Raw genomic sequence first — 27,222 nt, forward strand, 5'->3', positions numbered from 1 at the left:
TACTAAAATTAAAAGAGAGAGAGAGAGAGATGAATAGCCTACTTAGTTTTTGATTGCTCCAACAGAGTTCTTATACATATAGGGTAGAGATTAATAAAAGTGTCTTCCTCCTCCAACATCTTTTATCTTCATTCTGGTGTCTGTACCTCCCTGATGTGCCCCCCACGTTCCCTCTTCCGAACCCCCACCTGCTCCCTCTTATCCCCAAGCAGAGATGCCTCTTGCATTCAAGTGTATTTGCGTGGTCTTCAGGCACTTCATGTTTCCACAATCAACATATTTTAAAGTCTTGGGAAAGGTTTTTAATTGGCTGAAATGCTGATTGCCATAACAACTGGCTAATGAACCATCTGGTAGCACATGTAATATTTATTTATGAATTAAACTGCCAGGCACTATAAAGCCTAGTTTCCTCTCAAGGGCAGCATGGGGGCCATCTTTGGAGAATGCAAGTTCTCTGCAGGGGCTGCTTCATGGGTCTCCAAAAAGGGGAGAGGGAGGCAGAAGAGGGAAACGATTCTTGGTACGAGGGCAGGTATGCTTTTGTGTCAGGTGGAGAACACAGCAGTCGCAGGAAGTGGGCAGAAAAGTGCAGGGACGAGGGGACAGTACGGGGCTCCAAGGCCTGGGAGCTGACTCAGTCTGTACTCTGCCCTTTAATGTATAAAAAAGTCTCAACAAGAATTTGTTCTTCCTGAATTTAAGTAACTTTCCCAGTCTGTAGTTGTGATGATCAGGCCAGAAACTGGAGACACTGAAAATACGGGCGGCCGTAAGAGCTGATCTTAAAGGTTTTATTCAGAGTTGGTACCAGTCGCTATGACTTTCCAATCTATAGGCTTATTTTAGGGGATCAGAGCTGTGGGCCTTTCCTAGAAAAATACAGAGACACATATTCACACAGAAATTAATTATCCCTACCCGTTTGCCTGTATTTCAATTCCAGGATTTGAAAATCCCAAGTTCAGACTTCTGGGTCATCCCTATGAGTGTTTTTAGTATCCACAGGCAATTGAATGATAGACCAGCCCTTATTTTTTTTTTTCATACCCTCTAGGTGACATATCCCAGGATGAAGCTGGCAAATATAAGTCTAGCACCATGACCGGGTCAGAGGAGGCACTCGATAAAAACTAGCAGTGAAAGTTGTGGAGGTCCAATAGATAATATTTTCTTTTCCTCACCTGATTTTTATTTTTATTTTTAATTTATTTTTAATTTTTTTAACATTTATTTATTTTTGAGACAGAGAGAGACAGAGCATGAACGGGGGAGGGTCAGAGAGAGAGGGAGACACAGAATCTGAAACAGGCTCCAGGCTCTGAGCCATCAGCACAGAGCCCGACGCGGGGCTCGAACTCACAGACCATGAGATCATGACCTGAGCCGAAGTCGGACGCTCAACCGACTGAGCCACCCAGGCACCCCCCTCACCTGATTTTTAGACCAATTTAGATTAGAGGCAGGCAAATGGAGACCAAAAGGTCGGTTTTCAAAAATTGTGATTATTATGGAATTGCTAGAAAATGTGGTTTAGGTTTCCTAAGATTGAACTCCAGGATTACAGACTCATCCCCTAGATGTAGACTTCTGGAAAGCGACTGTCCTTTTCCATGGAAGAGGTCCCTGGAAAGCACACTCTATACTCAGTAGAATCAAGACAGAAGGGATGACAAGGGGTTAGGAGTGGGGGGGAGGTAGGCTAGTGGACATCACTCCAAACAAAGTAACATCAGGAATGGAAAGCAAGTATTGTCTTTCGGTCAATTTCTTTTCTCCAATTTCCCTTCCCTTTCAGGGAAAATCAAAGGCAGTTTTTCCTTACAAAAAGATTAGGAACTTCTTTAAAGTGTTCAGGGCTTAGAAGCTGGGAAGCCCCAAGTGTGTTGGGACTGTGGAATTTGGAAGGAGACAGACCTGAACTCAAACTCTCCCTCTACTGCTTATTCCCACTGTGACCTTGAATCATTAACCTCTCCAGCCTTGGTGTCTTCATGGGCAAAATCTTGCGCAGACACACATCTGTAAATATTTTTGTTATTTGGGAGGAACTAAAATGGCCACTTATCTTCTGTCCCTATTTAAGGCTGAGAAGGGAAAGAATGCGTTTAAAAAATAAAGCTTTTGGGGCGCCTGGGTGGTGCAGTCGGTTAAGCGTCCGACTTCAGCCAGGTCACGATCTCGCGGTCCGTGAGTTCGAGCCCCGCGTCGGGCTCTGGGCTGATGGCTCAGAGCCTGGAGCCTGTTTCCGATTCTGTGTCTCCCTCTCTCTCTGCCCCTCCCCCGTTCATGCTCTGTCTCTCTCTGTCCCAAAAATAAATAAACGTTGAAAAAAAATTTTAAAAAATAAAGCTTTTGAAAAGCGGGGAGACAGGCAGAACAGTCAAGACAATGTCAGGAAGAACTGAGCCCCTACCGGAATCAGGGCACGATGAGAACGGCAGAGCTAGAGATTTGGAGCTGACCAAAAAGATTCTTTTTTTAAAAATATATTTTTTCAAGTTTTATTTATTTTGGCAGAGAGAGAGAGAGAAAACGTGAGCAGGGGAGGGGCAGAGAGAGAATCCCAAGCAGGCTTTGCACTGTCAGCGCGTTGCCAGACACGGGGACTGATCCCATGAACCCCATGAACCCCATGAACCGCGAGATCGTGACCTGAACCGAAGTCAAGAGTCAGATGCTTAACCCACTGAGCCATCAGGCACCCCTGAGGCTGACCAAAGTGATTCTTAGCGCAAGACCTTAGGAAAATCACTGAGCTTTTCACACACACACACACACACACACACACACACACACACACACACACGACACAACAGAAATCAGTGCCCCGGGGAAACATAAACAAAGCAGATGGGGCATCAAGGTTTCTCCCTTTTGGGCTGAGGTGGTTTTTTACTGTGTGTGGCTTTTGGAGTTTGTTTGTTCATTAGTTTCTAGTTGTGTTTGCTCTAGGCAACACTTGAAAAGAATAGAAACAAAAAGGGGAAAAAAAATATCTCTCCACTCCCGGCTGCCTTAAAAGGATCCATTCTGATCTCTTCAGACTCTTCTTTTTTTTTCCTCCTTATCTTCCTCAACCCCTCCCCCCTTCCTTCCTTTCCTTTCTTTCTCTCCTTCTCTCTGTCTTTTTCTATCTTTATGTCTTCTCTCGTTTTCTCTCTCGGTGCGCACACACGCACGCCGGCGCAAAAATGAACAAGAAGAAACGGACGAATAAGATGTCCTGTGTCCGTCCCAGGAGGTCAGCTTCTTGCCCTGTGTATCCTTCCCTCTTTGCTGTCACCAGAAGTCTCTTCCTCAGCCCCCCGAGAATCACACGCCTCATCTGGTAACTCGTGGCAGAGGCACCAGAAACGTGTCATTTGTTAACGATCATCCCCGGTATTTGTATGTACCAATCAGCAGAGGGGACCTCCTCTATGAATTGAAGGGGATGAGGCCTCGGTGTGATGGGAATCGGATATATTTTTAGTTTGTGCTGGGGGCGGGGAGGGTACTGTAGGGGTAACCAGGAGAGAATGGAGAAAGCCCAGCCCTATTTCATTAAGTCTCCATGAATATGCAAAAGAGGACTAATTGCCCTCTTCAAAACCTAATCATTCTGAATTTTACAAGCTGAATTATAAAAACTGACACACACTTATTTTTCTCTTTTATTATATTTGTAAGCATTACTCCTGCTGCAAAGAAAATCAAATCCTATTTTTATCGGGTGCTGTCATCTCCCCTCTTTCTGCTCCCGACCTCATTCCCCCCTCCCCTTTTGCTGAACGTTGCAGCATTGCCACGTGTATTAATTGCCCTGTGAAATGCACTTGAAGTCATTAGAATTCCCCATTCAAAACTATTATCTTGTACCATTATGTCTTTGCATTATATTTATTTAAATGTGCCTCTTCTGAATTAGCTCATTTTTAACAGCTAGCCATGCCTGAAATATTGTTCCCATCCAAGCTGCTCTCATATCAGTTTTCTCTCCTCTGTGCAAGAGATGTGTGCCCTCCAGCCTCCTGTCCTGACAGGGGCAGCTTTGCTAGAAGGCAGAGGACGCTTTTGTGCAACAGGCTTCCTTGAGGAGGGATGCCAGGCTTCAGCTGTTTCTGCCATGTTGGAACCCTGGGGGGTCTGGATGAGGTCTGGCCTCCCGACAGCAGGTTGCCTGCTACGTGTTGTACATCGTCTTCATCTACACTCAGGCACTGAGAAAGGAAGAAGTCAAACCCAAGTCCCTAGTGTCTTAGTTGCCTTGTCCTCTGAACAGTCCAACGGTGACGCCCGTTGTCACTGGCAACATCCCAGGGGTCCCCAGCGTCTACATGGCCATCCTGCCCCAAGGCAACGGGAAGAATTAGATGGCCACTCAAATTCTCTCCCAGACCTGAGTGTCTAGGGTTGCTAAGGAAGTTCTGATACCACTTCTTTGCCACTGAACTTTCTCTACAAGGACTAAATTGATTGAGGTCCCCAGTTAACAAACTGCCCCATTCACTTGTCCACTAGGGAACTGATTTCCATGGCCATGTTGTTTCCATTGAGACTCGTACAAAAAAAAAAGAGAGATAAAGAAACCTTTTGGGTCTTGCATGAACCCTTAAGATCTCCTACTTCGGTCTGTCAACCTGGACAGTGGAAAGCGATACCAGAGTTCCGGAATTCTGAGAAGTAAAAGAAGTGACTGGGAATCAGGAAGTACAGGGAATTGACTCAACTTCCCCCATAAGAAAGAAGCTAGACATAGTATGTGGTTCTCACCCAAGGTCCGGGCTTAGTGGTCGGGCTCCAGAAGAGATTCTCTGTCTGCCCTGACGGCATCATAAGCAGGCTGAAGCCCAGGACAATATGGCTGCGGATGTACTTAACGTTACAGTCCGCTTACCTGAAACCTCCAATACTAACAAACGCCACAGCCCTAGTCTCATTCTATTTCAATGCTTGGATTTCTTTGTTTTTGCTAGGGGAGGCTAACAGGCTTCAGGGGTTCTATCCAGGTTGATTCCCTTGTAAGGGCCCATCTGATAGGACCACAGCCTTCTCTCCCTGAGGGAAAGTCACGTCCCTTCCCGACCTTCCCATGAAGAAGCTGTGGACGTCCACTGCGGAGCGCCCGCAAGACAGGCCCAGTGCTGCTAGCTTCGCATTCTTGTCTGGCTTGAATCTTGGAAACCTTCCTGCCCAGCCCTATCCCCTAGGAACACAGAGATTGTCGGCATGACCTTTTCCCTCATAAATAGATTTTTTCTCTAGCAAGTAACAGCCAGAAAAAGCAAACACATCCCTAGCTTGCTATTTCAGCCCACAAGTCAAGACCTCCATTAACAATGCTTTCTTTCTAAAACAACCAAACCACACAAGATTGCGTCTTTTCCAGAGAACGCCCCGTGACTGCACCAGTTGCCAAGGCCACTGTCCTTGAGTGCCCAAGTACCAGGAGACAGAGTGGGGTGTGATGAGGGTCATACTGGCCTAGGGCAAGAGTAAGTGGGGGGAATCAGTAAGACAAGACACGCTCCCATACCTGTGAGGAATCGGCCCTTCTGTGGAGAGCAAGTGGATGGGGGTAGAATACGGGTTTTTTTTTTCTTTGTTTTACTCTTCAGATACCTTTTTTCATTCTACTGTCAGATGACCCTATTCATTAATTCATTTTCTCCCTGAAGACTATTGAATATTTAAAACGGGGACCTGAGATATGCCCAGCGATTTCATAGCGGGGTTATATCCGGCTTAATTTCCTCTTACAAGGACTCTTCTGACAGAACCAGCAGCCTCTTCCGTATTCCGAGAGGGCCCCATCGTTCACTGCCACATGGACCACAGCGGCCCCCCCCCCCCAACCGCTGCCACTTCTTTTTTTTTTTTTTTTTTCATTTTTTTTTTTCAACGTTTATTTATTTTTGGGACAGAGAGAGACAGAGCATGAACGGGGGAGGGGCAGAGAGAGAGAGGGAGACACAGAATCGGAAACAGGCTCCAGGCTCTGAGCCATCAGCCCAGAGCCTGACGCGGGGCTCGAACTCCCGGACCGCGAGATCGTGACCTGGCTGAAGTCGGACGCTTAACCGACTACGCCACCCGGGCGCCCCGAGCCACTTCTTGTCAAGCCCATTCCCGCACTTCCTGTAAGCCCAGACAGATTCGCCCATGTGTTGAGGTGGAAGAAACTTTCTCCTCGCTCAGAAATATTGACGTAAAATGGCCTTCCCACACTGACCCAATCCTGGTGTCAGAGATGGGGTGTCAGACTGGTGGGGAACCTGTCTCTCTACGTCTCCAGGGTTCCACATTTCCCTGGGGTGGCGGGACAGGCGATTTCGAGCAGGAGGCTCTGTGCGGAAAGCCTGGGTTCCAGGTAAGAGCCTAATTAACCTCCCAAAAGTCGAGCGCTTTTGTTGAAGAAATCTAAATTACGACTGGCCATCTCCTCATCTCTCAAACGGAGATGACTCTATCGAAATTCACAGGGCCGATGTGAAAATCAAATGTGCTAAAATTCGTGAGAGGGTTTCGTACAGCTCTATAAGCGAGAGGCATATGGTTCGTGCCGACTGGAGGCGAATGTCTTGACAGAAAGCCGCTGGGGGTTGCTCCCCACAGAAACATTCTGTGGTTCTTCTGGCCAGTTAGTCAGAGTGGAAAATAATGACTGCAGCTGCTATCCTGAGCCACTGGCCTTTTCTTGCGGTAGGCTGCTGATCCTCCCACAGGCCACTAGATGGCACCTCCTTTTAAAAGTGAATTTCCCCGAGTGAATCTGGATCCTTTCAGAAGCAAACAGCTTCTGAGTTTGGGAGCTGTCCCCAGCTGAGTTTGGGAGCTTGGAGCACTGTCCCCTCCCTGGTGGCAGAAACCCTTTGAAAGGGTCACAGGGACTCTTGAATTTGAGAAACATGCATAAATTAAATATACCGCTCTCTCTTGCTTGTTATAAGTTACCTCCCAGTAATAATCCGAATAATAATACGTAATAAGATGGGTGGATTTCCATCCCTGTTCATCGTAGTGTGTCCAGAAAAAAACCGTTGAGCCACTCTGAGGGGTCTAGGAGGAAAAGGTCCTTGGGAAAGAGAGCAGTTTTGAAGGAAAGTACCCGAAAAACCCCCTCTCTTTTTCCATAGCTGGGAACATGTCTAATCTCACTGCAGACACCCTCTGTCTCAGAAAGCTTGTTCTCTGATTCCCTTACAACATGCCTCTAGGCTGAGTCCAGAACAAACAATTTAGTGCAAAGGCCATTGAGCTCAAGGGGTTTTCACTCAAAGTTAGACAAAAGGAGACTTCCAGAGGCTATGGTAGCCCTGGGTAGGGATCGGGGATCCTGAGAATCTGGTCAGGTGGTTCACACACCAGCCACACAGTCTTGGGTAAATTCACTTGTCCCCTGTGCATCTATTTCCTTATCTGTCAAATCAAGGATTTGAGTAAGGGGATTTTTTTTTTTTTTTTTTTTTTTGATATCTCCTTCAGAGGCCAAAATTCTCTGAGCTCACATAGTTACGTGGGTGGGTTACGTATCAGATGTGTAACATTGCCATTCATCGACTTGTTCTTGTCAGGGCGCTTGACAAGGATTCTTGTCAATTTAAGAAGCATGCATCCGTTTATTTATTAAACTCTGCTCTTTCCCAAGGAGTTCGGATACAGCCGCTGCTTTTCTCCTCCTAGACCCCTTAGAATGGTTCAGTGGTTTTTCTGGATGGATTACAATGGACAGTGATGAAAATCCACTCAAGTTCTTATTATTACTGAAAGGTAATGAGGAGCAAGCAAGAAGAGGTTTTGTGTTTAATTTCGGCGTGCTTTTTAAATCCAAATTCAATCTACCCTGTCGCAGCTAGCATCCATATAGACACCAGCTCTGTGCTCTGTGGTGGCTTAGTAAATGCAATTGACTGACCAATATCAGTCAGAGAGAAAAGGATTTCATCTAGATAAAAATTCTGAGATACTCATGTTTAGCCTAAGACTAATAACAATAATAATAATAATAGCTAATGTTTGTTGAGCATTAGAAGCTAAGCAAACTAAGGACAGAGATTTTTGTCTGCTTTTTAATGGCTATATTCTAGGGCCTCCCATAATGTCTGGGATATAGAAAGCCCACAATAAATATTTGTTTAAGAAATAAACGAATGAACACTTAACCATCATTGTCTTGAGAGGTGTTACTATTACTCTCATCCACATTAGGAAGGAGCGAACCAAAGCTAGGAAAACATAAATAATTTGCCAAGTTCTCACCCCTCACAGGGGCAGCCCTGGGATTCATATCCACTTGTCTTGTTTTAAATCTCCCTAAACACAGGGCCAAACACTCTCTGAGAACACCATGATTTCCTTCGATAACTCATCTGAGGCAAGAACATGTCCTGTTCTCTTATGAGCCATCAATAGTTTGTTGTTTGTTTGTTTTATCAAGAGAAAAGGGCAGGAAAAGATGCTCCCTGGGGTCCCCCCCCTCAATCTACATACAGAAGAGTTCAAAACTTCTATTTTTCTGGAAAGGAAGACTCAGGACTAGTCGATTTGCAAGTTCGTACACTAGGTGGCGAAAAGCAGATTAGCGCCTGTTTTATTAAGGAACTGTAGGGGGATTAAGCACAGATTAAGTGCTTTGTAGGTGATGGTTGAAGGATGGGGTAGGGGACACTGGAGACATGCATAAGAGAAAGAACTCTGGCCCTACAAGAAGGGGATTGAAAAGGACCATCAGTGAGAAGACGTGGACATGGTTATTTTTCTGTCTACAATTCATGTATTTGTTCTACAGATAGATATCTGTTGAACGCCTGTGTTACATCATCCACCGTCCTCCGTGCTGAAGGTGTGGCAATGAACAAGACAATGTCCCTGCTTTTATGACGGAGCTTGGGTGCTACGGGGACACCATGGATTCCAAGCAAACACGTCTTTCTCTCAGCCCTGCTAACTAAGGTTGAGGGAATCCTACTAAAGGGTCTGCAGGAATCTCCCCAAACCTGAAAGCAAACAAAAAGGCATGAATTGGGTTCTCCCTTTTTAATTATTCCCAATACCTGAAAAGAATTTCCATAAATGATATGCATTCTGATTTTATTCTACTCTTTTCTTTTTTTTTTTTTTTTTTTTTTCCTGATCCTTCATAGGATGGAGAAAATAGGTTCTTTGAAGCACACATGCTCAAACCAAATCAGATATTCTTGGACCACCTTTTATCACAGTTAACTTGCACAAAAGGAGAGTAGTCATGTACTCATTGCCAATGCTTGTGAAAAAACTGTAAACTTGATGTGGAAAGAGACCGTAGAGATGATGGGTTTTAACTTTTCTATTTTACAAATGAGCCTACTCTAGCCCAGAGAAGGAACAGGACTGCTTTATCAAGTCCAGAGAGGCAATTTGAGTAATAGGCTTGGATCTTAGGTCTTCTATTACCTAATCCGGGATGCCACAATTGCAAGTCTCCCGACGGAGAAGCAAAGACCAGGAGGAAACTCTAGGGGAAGAGAGCAGTATGAATTATCTCAGGAACACTGAACGCTAACTGTATGATTGGCCACAGCTTCAATCGATCTTTTCATGAGAATGGTCTCTATGCTCATGGCATCCTTTTCCAGAGGTCTCTGCTTCCCATCCAGCAGGACAGCAAGAACCCAAATGTCAGTAGGTACTCCCGGGCTTCACCACCATATGCCTCAGCCAGTAGGGCCCCCTTCAGGAGGATCCAAAAGCCTTCAGGGTCTACACGCTTGGCCTAAATTAATCTCAAAATCTCACGATCTAATCATACTCCTTCTTCACACCTATGAACGTACTATGCTGTCTCTCAGTTCAAATCCAGCCTTTAGACTCTGACGTCAAAGGACTGACTCCATGTAAACAACCATGGCTTGCAGACTTTCCCTCGTGTGCCAAACGCCATCCTTTGTATTTACATGTTACTTCTAATCTGCCCCTAAGTCCAATGAGTTTGGGGTGATAGCTGTGAATGCTGTTTGCCAAATACATTCCAATCTTCCCCTTGTGAACACAGTGTAAGGTTGTACTTTCCTGAATCTCTTACAGTAAAGCATGCTCAATTTGAGAAGAAAAGCGAGCACACGATTCATAGGGAGCCCCTGTCCCTTTGACCCGGGATACGCATGAAGCTTGAGTAGAAAATTAACCTTTCTTTTAAAGGTACAGAGATTCAGGGGATTATTTGTTATTGCAGCACAGCCTAGTCTATCCTGACTGATATAGCCATTCTTATTATTCTCATTTTACGAAGCAGGACACTGAGGCCCAGAAACGTGTTGTAATTTTCATGTAGTAATGAATAAAGACTCAACCTCAAGCCCTAACATCTGGTTCCAAAGGTTGTGATCTGTCCACTATAACAACGCATCTGTCCGTCCAGCCTGAACCTCATAATTGGTTTCTGTCCTTTCGATCTCTTACGTTTCCAATATTGGTTACTCAATTTTTATTGTTTGTCTTTCCCAAATACCACTTTGATCATGTCTTTCACTGACTCAAAAACCTTTAAGACTCTGTATCACCTCTAAAATAAATGGAAGAAAAAAAAATAGGCAGTAAGAAATAAGGTCTTTCCTCTCCAACTACTGCCTGCTGTTGTTTCTACTGCCAGGACTCTGGCATCACATATCTGGTGTACTAATCCAGATAAGGCAAGGTAAAGGGACAGGATTGCAGATCCAAGGATCCTGTAGATGAACCAGATCTTTGGGAATCGCTTTTATTTTCTATGTCCAAGCTCACTCTTCAAAATGTATCATGAGAAGCTATTTCTATCTCATTGTAAGTAAGCTACATCCATTCTGGAACTTTCTCAGACACCTTAATCACTATGTTTCTCTTCTTTATTTCCCACGGGACCAGGGATGGCCCAGCTCTCACTTGCAAAAGAATTCCAAAAAAAAAAAAAAAAAAACACCCCAGATCAAATCCACTTGGAAAGATTCCACCACCTCACCACCTACCCTAGGGTAGGTTCTGATTTCCCATGGCACCTACGTGCTCTCTTGAAATATTCCTCAGCGTTGATATTTACAGAAAAATAATAAACATAATCCACATTGGCGCACATATCGATTTCCAGATTTCACTGACATTTACGAATAAATGATGGATTGCCTTTTTTGTGAGCCTGGCTGAGCTGACCTCCGTGGCCTGTACATAATTTACTTTTGATTAAAGGAGTACTTCAACATCGAGATTCTGTTTGGGAACGCGAGGCAGGATCGATGTGTTTATGACACAAACTTTCAAACAATGTACTCTGAGCGAGCAGTCTGCAGTCAGTTCACCTCAGATTGAGTGAGGGGTGGGAGGTGAAGGGAGAGGAAAGGCCTGGAATTTCTGAGAGTTGGGCAAGGGCACTGGTTAGAGTCTGAAAACGGTGGCTCTGCTCTTTGGAGTTATGGGCTTGTGCTATTGCCAAGCAAGGCTGTTATAAGGGATTTTAAGGGTCCACGATCTTTCCCAAACATCACTAGAGGAGTGAGGAGAAAAACTGACAGCGGCTGGTTACAAAGAACAAAACTTCTCAGAGGACTAGACATTTTCTCATCCAATAGTGTGCCTATTTCTGCCCACCCTGGAGAGGCAGAACTTACCTCACAGACTGTATGATGTGTTTTCCAACGTTTGATGCCGAATGCCTGAGATGTGTTCTGTAGTTTACCACACTCTACACCACCCCTCATTGCCTCAAATCTGGCAATCCTGTTTCAATAACTTCTGCTCCTGTCTCTTCCCTGAAGGCACTTTGTGGTACCATTCTTGCTTAAGTCATACTGCTCTAGTGATGCTTTTTCTGAATGTTCTGGTCCAAAAGGATATCTTGATTCTCTTCATGATTATATCACTGATTCTATGACATGATAATAATAATAATAATAATAATAATAATAAAAGCTAACATACATGGCACATATACTATCTGTTTGGGCTGCAATAACAAAATATCATAGTCTGGGGGGCTTATAAACAACAGAACTCTATTTCTTACAGTTCTAGACAGTGGGAAATCCAAGATCATAGCACCAGCAGATCCTGTGTCTGGTAAAGGTCCTTTCCAAGTTGCAGACCGTTGACCTCTTGCTCTGTTCCCACTTGGTGGAAGGGGCTATAGATCTTCTTTGTAAAAGCACTAATCTCATTTATGAGGACTTCGCCTTCAGGACCTCCGCACCTTCCAAATCCCCACCTCCTGATATCATCCAGCAAGCGTTAGGTTTCCAACGTATGAATTCTGGGGGAGGACAAACATTCAGATCATTTAATACCCATGGCAAGCCCCTGAGGGAGGTAACGGTATCCCCGTTTTCACAATGAGGAAAATGAAGGCGCTGGGAGGTACCATCACTTGATCGAGATGGCATGGCGGATGAGCGGCAGGCACTGTGTTCACGCTAGGTGGGTCTCAGTCCTAGGCTTTCTGCTCAACTGTGTTCACCTTTCCTAGTTACAGAATAAGCTTCATGAAGACAGGAGCAATGGGTACCATACCACTTTAGCCCCAGTGCCTGCATGTTGGAAATACACACTCAATAAATGTGTGTTGCCAGAGCTGAAGTTGAAAGGAACCTTGGCCCACGAAGTGCAATTGTATTAGATGGGATCTGCCTGAAGGGGTAATAGGAGCAAAGGACAGGAGAAGCCTAAACCCAAGCCCATGCTCCACTCACCAAATAGAACCTCCTAGCTGGTGGCTACAACCACCTGGAAGAAGGGACACCTTTTTCTAATTTGTACAACGATATCGTACAGGTTAATGGTGGCCTTTATGGAGCTTCAGTTGATTTTGGCAATTGGGAAGACTTAGGGTGAACCTACTGTCAGTAACTAGAGGGACTGAGGTCAAGAAGTGGCGTTCCAGAGTGGGCAATGGAGGGGAAAGAAGAAGGCAAGTGGTAATAGACGCTTAGTCACAAAAGAAATACTCTCTAAGGCCCACGGTCAACAGAGGGTTTTTGTCCCATTTTTGATTCCCTACATTTTTGAATTCTTCCCTCTGTGTTCTCCATGGTGGAGCCTCTGCCCAAATCTTCCATCCCCTCTTGAGCCTTTGCAGTCATCTTTTTCGTCTCCAACAAATATTTATCACGCATCTGCTATGCCCTGGGCACCCCAGTGGCACCGGACATAGAATATTACAAAAGTAGATCTGGTTCCTGCCTTTGTGAAGCTCGCCATCTAATTAGTGGGGGAAGAAGGTAGGATAGCCATTGAGCAATTCATTATAACACAAATATGCTTTTCAGAATAACAATCACTATTAGTTTCCATTTATTGAGGGATTATGACTCATCAAGAATTTTGGTGAGTGCCTTTAATGCATCATCTCATTAGCCTTTACAAAACACTATGAATTATGCATTATCTCCTTTCTTTAAGGACTGTATTCCAGAAATGTCATCTTAAATGAGAAGATGAGAGGTAGTTCAAACTTTTTTTTTTCCCTATCAAATGCCCCACTCATAATCCCTTGGATGTTTCACACAGTTCTCTGCATTTGCTTGAATTTTAATGCCAACATTATCTCTTCTATCTATCTATCTATCTATCTATCTATCTATCTATCTATCATCTATCTCCAAAGATAAGCCTGAGAGATTTCAGCTTCCAAGGCACTTTAATTTCCCAAAGTCACCACTTTCTATTTCATGGCTCTGCATAGCTTTTGCTGGCTTTCCTCTTTAGTACTAGAGTCATTGATTACCCTTTTCCTTGATGCTAAGCCCCACCCCCACACAAGCCCTCACTGTGTCTGACTCATGCGGGACTTACTCAGTAAAAAATAACCCCAGTCCTTGCCTCTAAAGCAGAGCCATCCTTCCTTGGCATTCTGTACTTAATGTTGAAGATATAGCTGTCATTAAAGTAGAATTTAGACTTCCATTAGTATGGTTTATGGCTGTCTTTCTTGCAACTTCCATATGGAAATATCATTCCTTAGGGCCGAGCCACAGAATGGAGACTAGTAGACGCCATATTCAAGTATAACATGTCAACATGACACATAAACCATTGTTGTTTACACGTTGTGGAGACTGCATGTTTTTCATGTATAGACATCGTGGTGGAGACTTCATATTTGCTATATTTAATCCTCACACAAAAAAAGTGAGAGGTGATATTACGATCGCTATTTTCAAAATTTGAAAGTTGACTCCCAGTGAAGATAAGCAATTTGTCCAAGATGATTTGGTTAGCTAGTAACCGAACCAGGATTCAGAATCAGGTCCACAAGGCATGAAGCTCTCCCACCCCCATCCAGTGCCACACCATCCTCCATTGATTTATAGAGACACCAGGAGAGAGGGTGGCTGGTGACCTGGGCCTTACAGGCTTCATCTGTGGTTTTCAAAATGTGGGGGACCAGTCCATTAGCGTCGACTGAAGACTTGTTAGAAATGCGCACTCTTGAGTCCCGTCCCTGACACCTGAAGCAGAAACTCCAGAAGGCGGGGCCCAGAAATACAATTTATCAACTCCTCCAGGTTGGCTAAAGCTTGAGAACCACTGGCCTATGTCATCTTATTCTTTTCTTAAAAATATTTATTTATTTATTTTGAGAGAGAGAGAGTGTGCACAGCGGCAGGGGTGGGGGGGGTAAGGGTGAGGGGCTTGGGAGGGGCAGAGCAAGAGGGAGAGAGATAATCACAAGCACGCTCTGTGATGTGGCGTTTGACCCCGTGAACTGTGAGATCGTGACCTGAGCCGAAATCAAGAATCAGACGTTTAACCAACTGAGCCACCCAAGTGCCCTGGCCTGTCTCATTCTTCGAAGCCTAATGAATACTGGTCACCATGTTATGCGTATCGACTGAGAAGTAGAAGAATTCCTCTGGAACCAGGTGAGAAGATGCTAGCTGGCGGAGAAATTTGAGGTAGGGTGCTTGACACTTGTCCTGGTAAAGGAGAGAGGTTGAAGTAGACCATACTTGTGGGGTGCAGAATGGTGGACCCCACTGTCACAAGTCAGGAAGCTCAGGGAGGATGCACCTAGGAAAGATTAGAGTCTGCCATCAAGAGTATTCACAGTTTTCTTAGAATAAGGGGCATAGGACTGAAGAAAACTAGTTAGAACCCTGTGGGATTTCCAGACTCAAGAACGTGATTACACCTCATTCCCCAATTTTTTTTTTTTTTTTTGCTCTAAACTTTAAACCTTTATCTTTTCAATGCAAACCTCATTTTTCCAATAAAGAGAATCAAGAGAAAAAGTTAATCAAGAGAAATTGAGTTTAGAAGTGTTCTCTCTCTCTCTCTCTCAAGGTCTCTCCCTATCCCTAAAGCCTTTGGAGGGGTAAAAATTTCACAGAAATGTTACACACAGGTTTAGGGCAGTATGTAAGATCTTAGAGGTCAGTCTGTCCCTGAGGCGCTCCCTGGATAACTTTTTAACTGAATGATCTTTAAAATATTTTTAAATGTTTTTAAGAGACAGCAAGAGACAGAGCATGCGCGGGGGAGGGGCAGGGAGAAAGGGAGACACAGAATCGGAAGCCGGCTCTGGGCTCTGAGCTGTCAGCACAGAGCCCGACGCGGGGCTCGAACTCACAATCTGTGATCATGACCTGAGCGGAAGTCGGACGTTTAACTGACTGAGCCACCCAGGCGCCCCTGAATGATCTTTTTAAAGATACAGCTGAGATCCTCTCAGTCCTTACCCAGAATTCTTCAATGGTTCCACTACCTGCAGAGTAAAGCCTGAAATATTCGACATGAGACTGAATGAACCGATCCCTGATCCCACCTTCTGCCTCAAGCACACAAGAGGACTGTCCTGACCGTTACGGTGTCTGGGCTTTTTCACGCATCCTGGACTTTACCCGTGTCGTTCCCTGGAATGGCCATTCTGCCTCTCTTTCCTCTTCTGTCTACTGAAACGCTGCTCATTTGTCAAGGCCTGTCTGAATGCTGCCTCCAGAGTACGGCTCCTTTTCTGATTGCCCCCGGGGGCATAAGGAATTTTGTGCCCTTCCTTTCCCACGGTGTCACTTCGTTCTACTCCCAGTTTCACCCCCTACTAGCTGTCAGGCAGGCGGGTCATTAAGCCTGTCTGATACTCCAGTTGGCACATTCGCATGTTTCCTAGGTCAGAATGTTGGGCAGATTAAATGAGATCATATGTGGAACACGCTTAACACAACGCAGTTAAACTTTCCTCCTTCCCCCCTTTCCTGTTCCTCGAGGGTACTTTTTCACCCTGCTTTATCGACAGTCTCGGCCTGCGACTTGCTTTGGAAAGAGGATCGCACGTGCATATGAAACACATGCTCTTGAGCACAAGTGCTCAGCGCTCTTGGGCGATCGATCCAGAAGCCTCCACCAGGACGGCAGTGGCTCCCAGACCATGGTCACTTTCTCACCCCGGCTCCCGAACGAGAAGGGAGGTGACGCTGAGCCCAGCTGCCTCATGGCGACTCACAGCCCTCCTGCCGCAGGGAAATTAAAGAGCCACGGCTCTTCTCAGCGCCTTCGAAACGGGGATCGTTGCCGCAGCAAAAGCTAAGTAGTGCCCACCTCCAAATTCCCATCTGCGGCGTTGGCTCTGGGCCCAGGCATTCAGACTTCCTAGGCCCCTGCTCCTGAACTGCCTTCTCTCTGAGATTTGCTTTTATAAAGCTCTACACCTAAATGGCAGCATGTACTGTAACTAAATGTGACCATAAAGAGGGAAAAGTTATAATGTTGTTTCAGAAAATTGTTGTTCTCATTACCTACCTTATTGCCATATGTTCTAATCTAAAGCACTACGACATGGGAAATTATGGCGTCACAAAGACGGAGTGATGTTCTGGCTAACGATACCCCCCCCCCCAAATATTTATTCTAGTTCCCTCCCCAGCGGTACCCACATGCATAATTGATGCCAGCTTCCTCAATTAGAAGTCCAGGGCGTAAAGAAAACGAGGACGAGGCCGTTTGCATTTCTGAAGCCTGACAAGGCAAGATTAAAATCTTTTATGAGTGCTCCCCTATCATCTGTGGAATGTGGCACTCCTATATTTCATTTTCTCAGGGAAAAATAGTGTTTGCATTATTTGGAGAAAATCATTACGAATGCAACGAGTCAGCAGCCGTGGTGGGCCCTGTTACATTACCATTTCTGAGTTATGTTTTGTACTTGGCTCTCTCTGCAGGCTCTTACCTTTCTTTCTTTCTTTCTTTTTTTTTTTTTTTTCCTATTGTGCCTAAGGGAAGGGATAAAATGCAGCTGCTTCAGCCCTGTGTGTGCACCGGACATGGGAACACGGAGAAGCACATCTCGCAGAGTGGAGATCACTGGGAAATGTGAACTGGGGCCTCCAAGGGGGGGGGAAACCACAGCCCTCAAAACCTTCACTAAGTTGCAGCCAAATCCCATCACCCTCTTTTCGCATGGATCCCCCCACCCTCGCTGCTGATCTGGGCAAATTCTCACGGCAGAGAAGTCAAACCAAATGGGCTTTTGGCATGGTTTGGTCCTATGATCTCGAAAAGGCAACTGCCTTTTGGTGACATCTGTGTCATAGTGCTGGATAATAAGGATTAGGGCCCACATGCCAAAGAGAAGGTCTCATGGCATTGCACAACCAACAAGCGTAGGCATTGCAACCACACGGAACGGGCTTCAAATCCTAGTTTTTCTACCATTCACTGAGTAGCCTGGAGAAAACTACATCATCTCTCTGAGCTTCAGTTAACGCATGCATAAAATAGGGCACTAATTGACAAACAAACAAACAAACAAACAAAACACCCAACTTGTAAAGATAAGTGAGTATATGTAACTTACTAGGCAACGTTATTTACTCAATTAGTTTATAACGTTACTAATGAAGTAATTGACTTTGTTGTTTTCATTGTTATTGTTACCGTTTAAAAATTTTTTTTTTAATGTTTATTTACTTTTTTGAGAGAGAGACGGAGCACGAGTGGGGGAGGAGCAGAGAGAGAGAGGGAGACCCAGAATCTGAAGCAGGCTCCAGGCTCCAAGCTGCCGGCACAGAGCCCGACGCGGGGCTCGAACCCACGAACCGTGAGATCATGACCTGAGCCGAAGTCGGACGCTTAACTGACTGAGCCACCCAGGTGCCCCTGTTGTTTTTGGACAAAGAGAAAAGCACTCTATTATGTCAGAGTACCTTGTGCTGACTTCAGTCTTGGCACTGATCACATGGCAATATAATTATAAACGTGCCTGCTTTTTCTTCCGGTGGTGATTTTCCAGAAGGCAGAAACTGTGTTGCTATGTACCACTGTAACTTTAAAGCTCAATGAGCAGTGTCTGGAACACAGCACTCACCCAGTAAATGATTGGTGAGTGAGTGAGTGAATGAATGAATGAATGAATAAAATTTCCCAATGGACATTCCTAAATAATGTTGGACTGGAAGTTTGAAGCCAGGTGGGCCTGATGGCAAAATCTGTGCCATTTCCACTATAGCAACGTGTGCCTGTCCCTCATTGTCTAAGGCTCTTCTGGAGACACGGAGGAGCCAGGTTGCATGTCCAAATGGCATTGGGTCTACTTCCCCGCTTTAAGTGGTCGACCATTCTGTCCTCAAAAGATCACCATAAAATCGGGGCGCCTGGGTGGCTCAGTCAGTTAAGCGTCCGACTTTGGCTCAGGTCATGATCTCGTGGTCCCTGAGTTTGAGCCCCGTGTCACGCTCTGTGATGACAGCTTAGAGCCTGGACCCTGCCTCAATTCCGTGCCCCCCGCCTCTTCACTCCCCTGCTTGCATTGTCTGTCTCTGTCTCAAAAGTAAATAAACATTAAAAAAATTTTTTTTAATATCACCGTAAAGTCCAATGTGTTACACATGCGTGGCATTCATGAGCTGGTTAGCTCTTGGTTCATCAGTTCTTGAGTGCCCATGAGATGCTATGATGGAAGTTATCTTCAGCTTCCTCCTTTTATGGCAAGTCTTCTGAGTTCAAGTAAATTTCCAAGATGTTATATTCTGCCCAAGATCATATATAAGTTGCGATTCAAACTAAAAGGGCCTATCTCCAAATTTTGTGCTCTTTCTGTCATACCGTGTAGCATGGGGTGAGGCTATTTTATAGAGATCACTCTGTATAGAGGAGGCAGTAAAGAAGAATTAAAAAAAAATTTTTTTTAACATTTATTCATTTTTGTGAGTGAGAGAGACAGAGCACGAGCAGGGAGGGGCAGAGAGAGAGGGCGACACAGAATCCGAAGCAGGCTCCAGGCTCTGAGCTGTCAGCACAGAGCCCGACGCGGGGCTAGAACCCACAGACCGTGAGATCGTGACCTGAGCCGAAGTCAGACGCTCAACCGACTGAGCCACCCAGGCGCCCCAGTAAAGAAGAATTTTATACCCATAGTTTAGTAGATTTGGAAGAGACAATACAGTTCATCAGACCCAAACTCCCCATTTTGCTGATGGGGAAATAGATGCTCGGGAAGGGAAAGAGAGTTGCCTAAGGTTTCATAACCATGACTCCCAGCATAGGGCACTTTCTACTATTCGAGCTCAATTCCCGACCTGGTGTTCTGGAATTTCTTCCTCCTCAAATTCAAGATGGTCTTTTTTCTGTTCTTTGTTGAAACTAACAACCTCCAGCATCTCCTGGAGAAGGCCGACAGGTAACCCCTCTTTACCTACAGGCAATCCTTAACATTTAAATAATAGTCTGTAAAGTTACTATGCCGTAATTCAGCAAAATCAATCATACACTTAGGTACAGGCTCAGGGCAAACATTCCTCACCTCCTCATGTCTTGCAAGTAAAAACAAGGGGAACGTGACATAATTGCTCCTTGTGCTTTAAAGACAGACCTGCATGCTCCTCTTACTCCACTCTTGGCTGTCTGAGTGGGCTCCCCGCTCTCCCTTGCTTGAGTTTCCACCCCTTTTCTGGGCTTGAGTTTCAGCTCCTAGCTGAATCCCAGTAAATGTCGATACCGATGAATGAATGAATGAATGAAGGGAGGATTACAAGTCACTGGGCTCCTCCCATGCATCCTGGAAACCCAGTATCAAGTCTTACCCTCTCTCTCTTCAATGTCACGGGAGGCAACAAGGGCACTTGTCGCCAGAGTGCGGCTGCTAGTCTGGATTTTAGCACAGATGCGGGAGGACCTCCAGGTGATCTCTCCTTGGACCCACTTGGTGTCTGCTGGGCTGATGGGGGCGAATTCACTTTATGGCAGGTAAGGTCAGCATCTGAAATTGCTAAAGGAAGGATGGGGGGGGGGGAAAGCCATCTATTTGTGGGCCTATGATGGATGTTTTAAATATTCCACTAAAGCATTGTCAGTTTCAGTAATTCTAAGTCAGAGAAAGTGTAACTCAGAGTGGCTGCAGTGTCTCCTGGCCAGACCCAAGTCACCCTGGATATAATTTATACGCACACGCTGAGCTGACTCTGCCAAGCACTACGTGCTCCAGTTGTGAGGACCTCAATACATTTTTAATTAAAAAACAATTGATAGGGTTGAAGCTATAAATCCCTTCTTGCTGAAGGGAAAACTTATGAAGTTTCAGTTTTGTAGAAGGGAGGCAGAAAATATTTTTGGCCTAGGTATATATTTTTTTTAAATTTCTTTATCTCTGTACAACCGTTCCTAGACTTGATGGTTGTTTTCTCTAAAGGCAATATCGGTAACTTAGGCCGGCCCTGTGTGGTTGGGCACCAAACTTCAAATGAGTAGCTACCTCACTAGGTTAGAAGGCTGCTTAGAACATCATGGAGGGGAAGGAAAACTCACATGGGAATCTGACACCTGGGACCCTGTGGTAAACTGAGTCACTACAGTCACTCGTGCCCTCCCTTTACTAGAATTACAGTCCACACCTTTGGCCATGTGACTTGGATGGAACGTCCACTAGAATGGACAGAGTATATTTCTTCGACCCACTGATTTTGGAGTCTAGCCCATGTGATTTGATTTAGCTGATGGCGTGTGGGTAGAAGGTGAACAGAGTGTTTCAGCTCTGGGCTGAGGTCTCAAGAAGCAAAACATTTTTCTGCTTGCCTTCCTGTACTCCAGGGCCCCATTCTAAGAGGAACATGCCCCTGAGAGCTGCTGACTCAAGGGTGAGAGACGTATAGAGCAGCCCTGGACCCAACCAGAAGCTTGTAGCCAATTTCAACAGAGCTTGGCCAAGATCAGCCTAGCCACCACTGAGTTTTGGAGTGCTTTGTTACATGGCAAAACCCAACTAATACGCACCTTATTCCAACCCTATCAATAACTCGCTAATCCCAGCCAAGTCACTTCTACCCAGCACCTCAGTTTTCTCCTGTGTAAAATATAAGCGTTAAGGCAAATATTCCCTAAGGTCCTTCAATGTCTCTTCAAATTCTAGAACATTGTGTCTGCCATGGGTAGCATGAATTCCCAGAAAAACCTCCCATAACTGGATGCTATTGGTTCCTAAGGACAACTGAAGGAGAGGATAAGTTTTTGTTTATTGTTTTTATTTACTCCTCTTCTAAGAGCAGGTCAAATTAAATGTGAGTATACAAATGTTCCAATTTATAGCTTATGATAATTGTCTATTTTGTTAACTCACACTCTGAGCCAATATATCTTCCATGTTGGTTGTTAATTTCTCCTCAGTGAATTGCTGTACTTAAAAGAAATGCCGCTTTATACAACTGGAAATTCATGAACAACATATAAAACGTTTATGGTTAAAAGAAGACATCAAGTTTGGTTAAAGTAAGTCATTCCCACTTGTGAAGACAACAGTAATTCCCATTTCGAGTTTCAATTAACAATTAGGAAATGTTCTAAACAATTATATACATGGTATTATTTAATTCCCAGATAGTTTTTTAAAGGCAGTATTATTTTCATAGACGAGGTAACTGAAATCCCCAAAGTTTAAATGTCTTGTCTCCACTTGCTGTCTTGTAAAAATTAAAGGCAGAGATTTGAACGCAGTCCTGTCTGACGCCAGACCTGAAGCCTGGGTTTTAGAACCCTGCTCAGAAGCCACAGGCCACAGTCAGGGGCAAGCCAGTTATATCTGTGAGGTAGCTGTACCTTTTGTTGTGACAGCATACATTGGCTACCTTCTAACTATATGTTACCTTGGAGACTTCTGAACATCTTTTCATATATATGTAATGGGTAAAAGTTGCACATCATACACTCGAGTGTGAAAAAAAAAAATGGAACTGTCTTAGAACTGTTAATTCATACATCAAGTCTGATTTCCACCTGATTAAACAACCCACACAGTCTGGACATTTTTGTATGATCTCGCAAAATTAGAATGAAGCATGTGGGGTACAAACTCAGCCATATTAAGAGTTCATCCCCTAGTTCCTTGGGCACTTCCTATCTATGCGTAATGTAATATCTGGAAGAAAAGCGGGGCCTATGAACATCCCAGAGGTGATAAGGTTAAGAATGAGGGAAAACATCACATCTGTCACTCACTGCCTTCTATCCTCTGCTGGCCTATGATGCTGCTTGATCTTTGGTCATTAGCTTTGATCCCCAGTGAACCAGTTGCTACTGTCCAGGGTCATGTAGTGATGTCTCATTATCAGAACTCACAGGTACCTCTCTGTTCTTCTCCCGGTGGGCTGCTTTTAACCTACCAGGTGTCCCTCGAGCATTTCCACTCCTCTTCGGGGAGCTCGGAAAATTCTCTATGCACCATTTGGCTACGTGTAAAGAACCTGGAAGGCTCTTTCAGATTCACCTTTGTTGGACAAATCACACTACCTCTTCTGGGTCAGAACTGCTGTACCCTGGGACATGTGGCCACTCTCCCCTGACTCCTCAGACTTACCCAGCATAATGAAGCCTAACTTTTCTCTAGTCCGAGACCCTCTGGTCTTGCAGAGCCCGGCCCAGAGCCTGGGCCACTCGTCAACTATTATCTAATATCTCATCATGTCCTCCAGCTCTTGTCTCTTTGTCTACTGCCTCCTTCGCCACCCCCATAACTTCCATCTTTATCTTGTCTCCACGATTGGATAAAATGCTCTTGTCCTACTCTTTTTCCAGTCACTTGCTTTGGCAGCCACTTTATGTCATGTTCCTTCGGGGCTTTACCTCCGATACTCTCAAGTGCCTGGCTCTTGCAAAGCGACAGCTGTAATTTAAAAAATCCATTTAGAAACTCAAAAAGTCCGGTCCTTACTGTTGTTTCTTCTCTTTGTAATACGGCTCTAATAATCTTAATCTTCCCTGGGGCAATGGGTGCCACTGATTTAATACAGGGAGCCTCCCAGGGTGCCTGGTGGAGGTGAATCGGGCACAGGGGGTGGAGAGACTCTTGACTAATAGCTCAAAATAGCCATAGGCTGTCAAAGGATGCAGACGATAGTGAAAGCCATAAGCAGTCAGTTTCTGAGGCTTTTCATTCATTCATTCCATAAATATTTGTTAAATGCTACTACGTGCCGTCCTAGGAACTGCATAAACAACAATAAACAAGGCAGGCAAGGCTGCCGCTTTCATAGAGCTTTTGCACTCTTGTTGGGAGAGACAACGAACAAGCAAATAAACGCATAAGGCAATTACATAGACTGATAACTACTGTAAGGAAAGAACACATTGTTGATTAATAGAGAGTAGGGCAAGAAAGTAGCAGCTACTTTATAGAGGTTGGGTCGGGAGGGTCTCTCTTTGTGTCATTATTTGAGTTGAAACCTGAACGATGACAAGGAGTGAGCAATGCAAAGATCGGGGTCCAAACGCTCCAAGGGGAAAACACAGCGAGGGCACAAGCCCGTAGCTGGGAAGGGTTGGGCACAGGAAGAACATCATAAGCGCGTCCGGAGCATCACGAGTGAGAAGAGGAGGTCACGGTGAGTACGAGAGGGAGTCAGGGCCTGGATAATGGTCTCGTTAGCCACAGTAAAGAGTGAATTTTGGTTTATGAACAAGACAGGCAGTCATTTCAAGACTAGAAGCACAAGAACGACATGATCGCATTTACTTTTTTAAAACAGGGAACAGAGTGTAGAGAAGCAGGAAGGGAAGCAAGGCAACAACACCAAGGATTATTCATGACCGAGGCCACACCCGTGGCAAGCTCTCCAGGCGGGCAACGTGCTGTATGTCATCAGATACAAGGGAAGTCTCAAGACTCTCCTCAAATCACCTTCCCGTGGATGATCACCAGGATGTAGATGCCTGAACTTCAGCTTTCGCTGCTCCTCCTTTCTCTCCAAATGGAGCCTTTAGAAGGAGACCCAGTGAATGTGTGCTCTGTAGACATTGTCAGAGACTGCCGTAAATCGAATTCTTTGATCTGATCTAAACCAAAGCTTTCCAAAGTTGGTGGCAGGTGGGGTGGGGATGGGGGCCGATGGTGGTCTGGAGGGGACTCTTCTCTCCTTGCTTCATTGTTTCCCCTACAGCATTTATCCTAGTGCGAGGCACAGATCGGGGAATCCAAAAACATTTGTTGATTCAGGGATTGATTGATTCAGAGGACTTGAGTACATTTGTAAATATCCTTTGAGGATCTTACATCCCATTGGAATAAAATACCTCATGTTTTATTCAGTTCTTTCCCAGTATGCAAATGTGCAGGTGCCCTGATGGTATAGAGATAACATCATTACACACACACACTCACACTTACACACCAAAGAAATGACTGCTCACATAGAAGACACAATTAGAGGAAGATTGTGTTTGAGAAATCTATTGGGGTTTAATGCAAGAATGATTGGATGATTTCCTCAGATGCTGGCAGCCTGCTTCTGCAGGGCGGACACTCCTGCAGGCTCCGTGAAACAATATTGAAGGTAGACAGCCTGATTTACAGCAATAAAGTCTAGACAGCAGCCACGATATTTTTGAGTTCTAGCGCTACAATGCCTAGCTATAACCCTGTGAGCAAGTCACTTAAGCAAACCAAACTTCGCTTCCAGGTCTGTAAAAATGAAATAAAAATATTTGCCTTGAAGAGCCTTGAAGATTGGAGCGAAGCATCAAAATCACGTAAATGGAAATGATTCGCAAACTGTGAAGTGAAATGTGTGAGTGAGTTATAAGCTAGCTTCACCATGGCCACTGTCATAGTCTTATAGCCCAACCCTGCAGAGCTGGAAAAAAATAATGTCAGTATTTTTAAAAATGTGGAATCAGATCGCTGGGTCCATTTCAAATTGCTATAAAAAGCATATAATTAACTTTCAGTATTTTACATTCCTTGACTATTCAGCAACAGCTGTTTCCATAGTTCTTCTGAGGTAGTTACGCTTTCCTCATATTTTATGCCCCCTCCTTTTCAATAATTGGGCGTCCCCATCTCTATCATCGAAGAATATGTTGACGCTTTTCTATACTATTTATGAAGATGTAAGAAGTAACATTTTTCCTGATTCACATTTTCCTATTTTTATGTATATGATTTTATCTTCTTTATTTATTCCAAAGTTTTTTTTAAATGTGTATTTAGTTTTGAGAGAGACAGAGCGCGAGCAGGAGAGGGGCAGAGAGAGAGGGAGACACAGAATCTGAAGCAGGCTCCAGGCTCTGAGCTGTCAGCACAGAGAAAAACGCAGGGCTCGACCTCACAAACCGCGAGATCGTGACCTGAGCCGAGGTTCATCCCTTAACCAACTGAGCCACCCAGGCGCCCTTTTATTCCAATGTTTTAAGATATCAAGGTCATGTGCAAGTGCCCCAGACCTATATATCCAGGTATAATATTTTTAAATGGTTGCCTTCTTTTTATTTGGAAAATTAAAGGCATTATATTTCAAAAAAATGTATCTTACATTGACTATCACCACTATATTATAAAAGAGAGATGTTTTGACATAAAATTGAATAAACAAATAAATAAAATTGAATAAATTGAGCTTTATAGAAAGTTACTTCTTTTGATTTTTAACTTTGTTTTAATTAATATTTTGAATTGCATTTTTATATAAATAGTACTTTCAACATGGTTTGACATTTAGAAGATAAAAAAGAGCATACAAGTCAAGTTTTTCTGCTTTGATTCCTTAGATGCTTAGCTCCCTTTCCCATAGGCACTTGCTGTCTTGTGAATACTTCTAAAGATTTTATGTACACACAAATGTGCTTGTGTGTGTGTGTGTGTGTGTGTGTGTGTACCAGCCTTTTACACAAATGGCGGTATGCTGAATATACTATCATTCCCTTCCCTTTTTTAACTTAACAAATGTTAGCGATTTGTCCTTATCACCCCACAGAGTTTCTGGCTCTTCTTTATGGCTACATAATATTCCATTGTGTGGCTGCCCCATAATTTATTTAACCAGTTTCCTACTAAAAGATATTTAGGGTGTGCCCACCCACTCACCGCAGAAAACAACCGTCAGTGGTTAATCTTGTATAGTCACCATTTTACGCCTCCAAAGGCATTTATTTAGGTTAAATTTCCCGCGATGAAATTACTGAGTATCAAGATATGTTCAATACTGCCAAAATGTCCTTCATAAATGTGGCTCCAATTTACAGTCTCCCACAAATCACGAGAGTCAATCTCCCCACACTCTTATCAGGATAGCAGGTCATGAAACTTTTGCATCCTTGACAATATGAGAGGTGAAAAATGGTATCTCTTTAATAGTCTTTTTTCCATGTCTCTTAACATAAATGAAGGTGAGTGTCTTTTCACATGGTCAATTGCCAATTTTTAATTTCCTTTCTCATGAACTGTACATTTATAACTTGTATCCATTTTTTTTCTTTAGGGGTGTTGTTTTTTTATTATTGATTCATATTAACTCTTTATATATTAGGGGAATGAGACTTCTTATGTGATAAGTTTGGAAGTACTTTTTTTCAGAGCTTACCATAAAACTTTTGATTCGATTGCATGTGGTACTTTTGTCGTAAATGTATATTTTTTTTTCTTATTTGTTGTAATTGAATGTGTCAGTCTTTCCTTTCAGTTCCTGAGATTTGTGACATAATTGGAAAGGCCTTTGGCACTCTGAGATTACAAAATAGATTTTCCTTGGTTTCTTTTAGTACTTCTATTGTTTTGTTTTCACCCTTTAATCTTTGATCTATTTTCAATTTATCCCGTTATAAGACTTGAAGCATGAATCCAACTTAATTTTTTTCCGCATAGTGACCCAGTTTCCCCATAAAATGTATTGAATAATTCATCTTTTCCCACTGATATGAAATGGAAATTTATCATATACGGAAGTTGCATACATCTCCAGACCTATTTCTAGATTCCAATTCCGCATCATTGACTGCCAGCAGACTCATGTGCCAGAACCAAAAATTTAATGTTTGCAACCTGGCAATTTT

This window comes from Leopardus geoffroyi, chromosome C3, assembly GCF_018350155.1.
Source record: "Leopardus geoffroyi isolate Oge1 chromosome C3, O.geoffroyi_Oge1_pat1.0, whole genome shotgun sequence".
NCBI lineage: Eukaryota > Metazoa > Chordata > Mammalia > Carnivora > Felidae > Leopardus > Leopardus geoffroyi.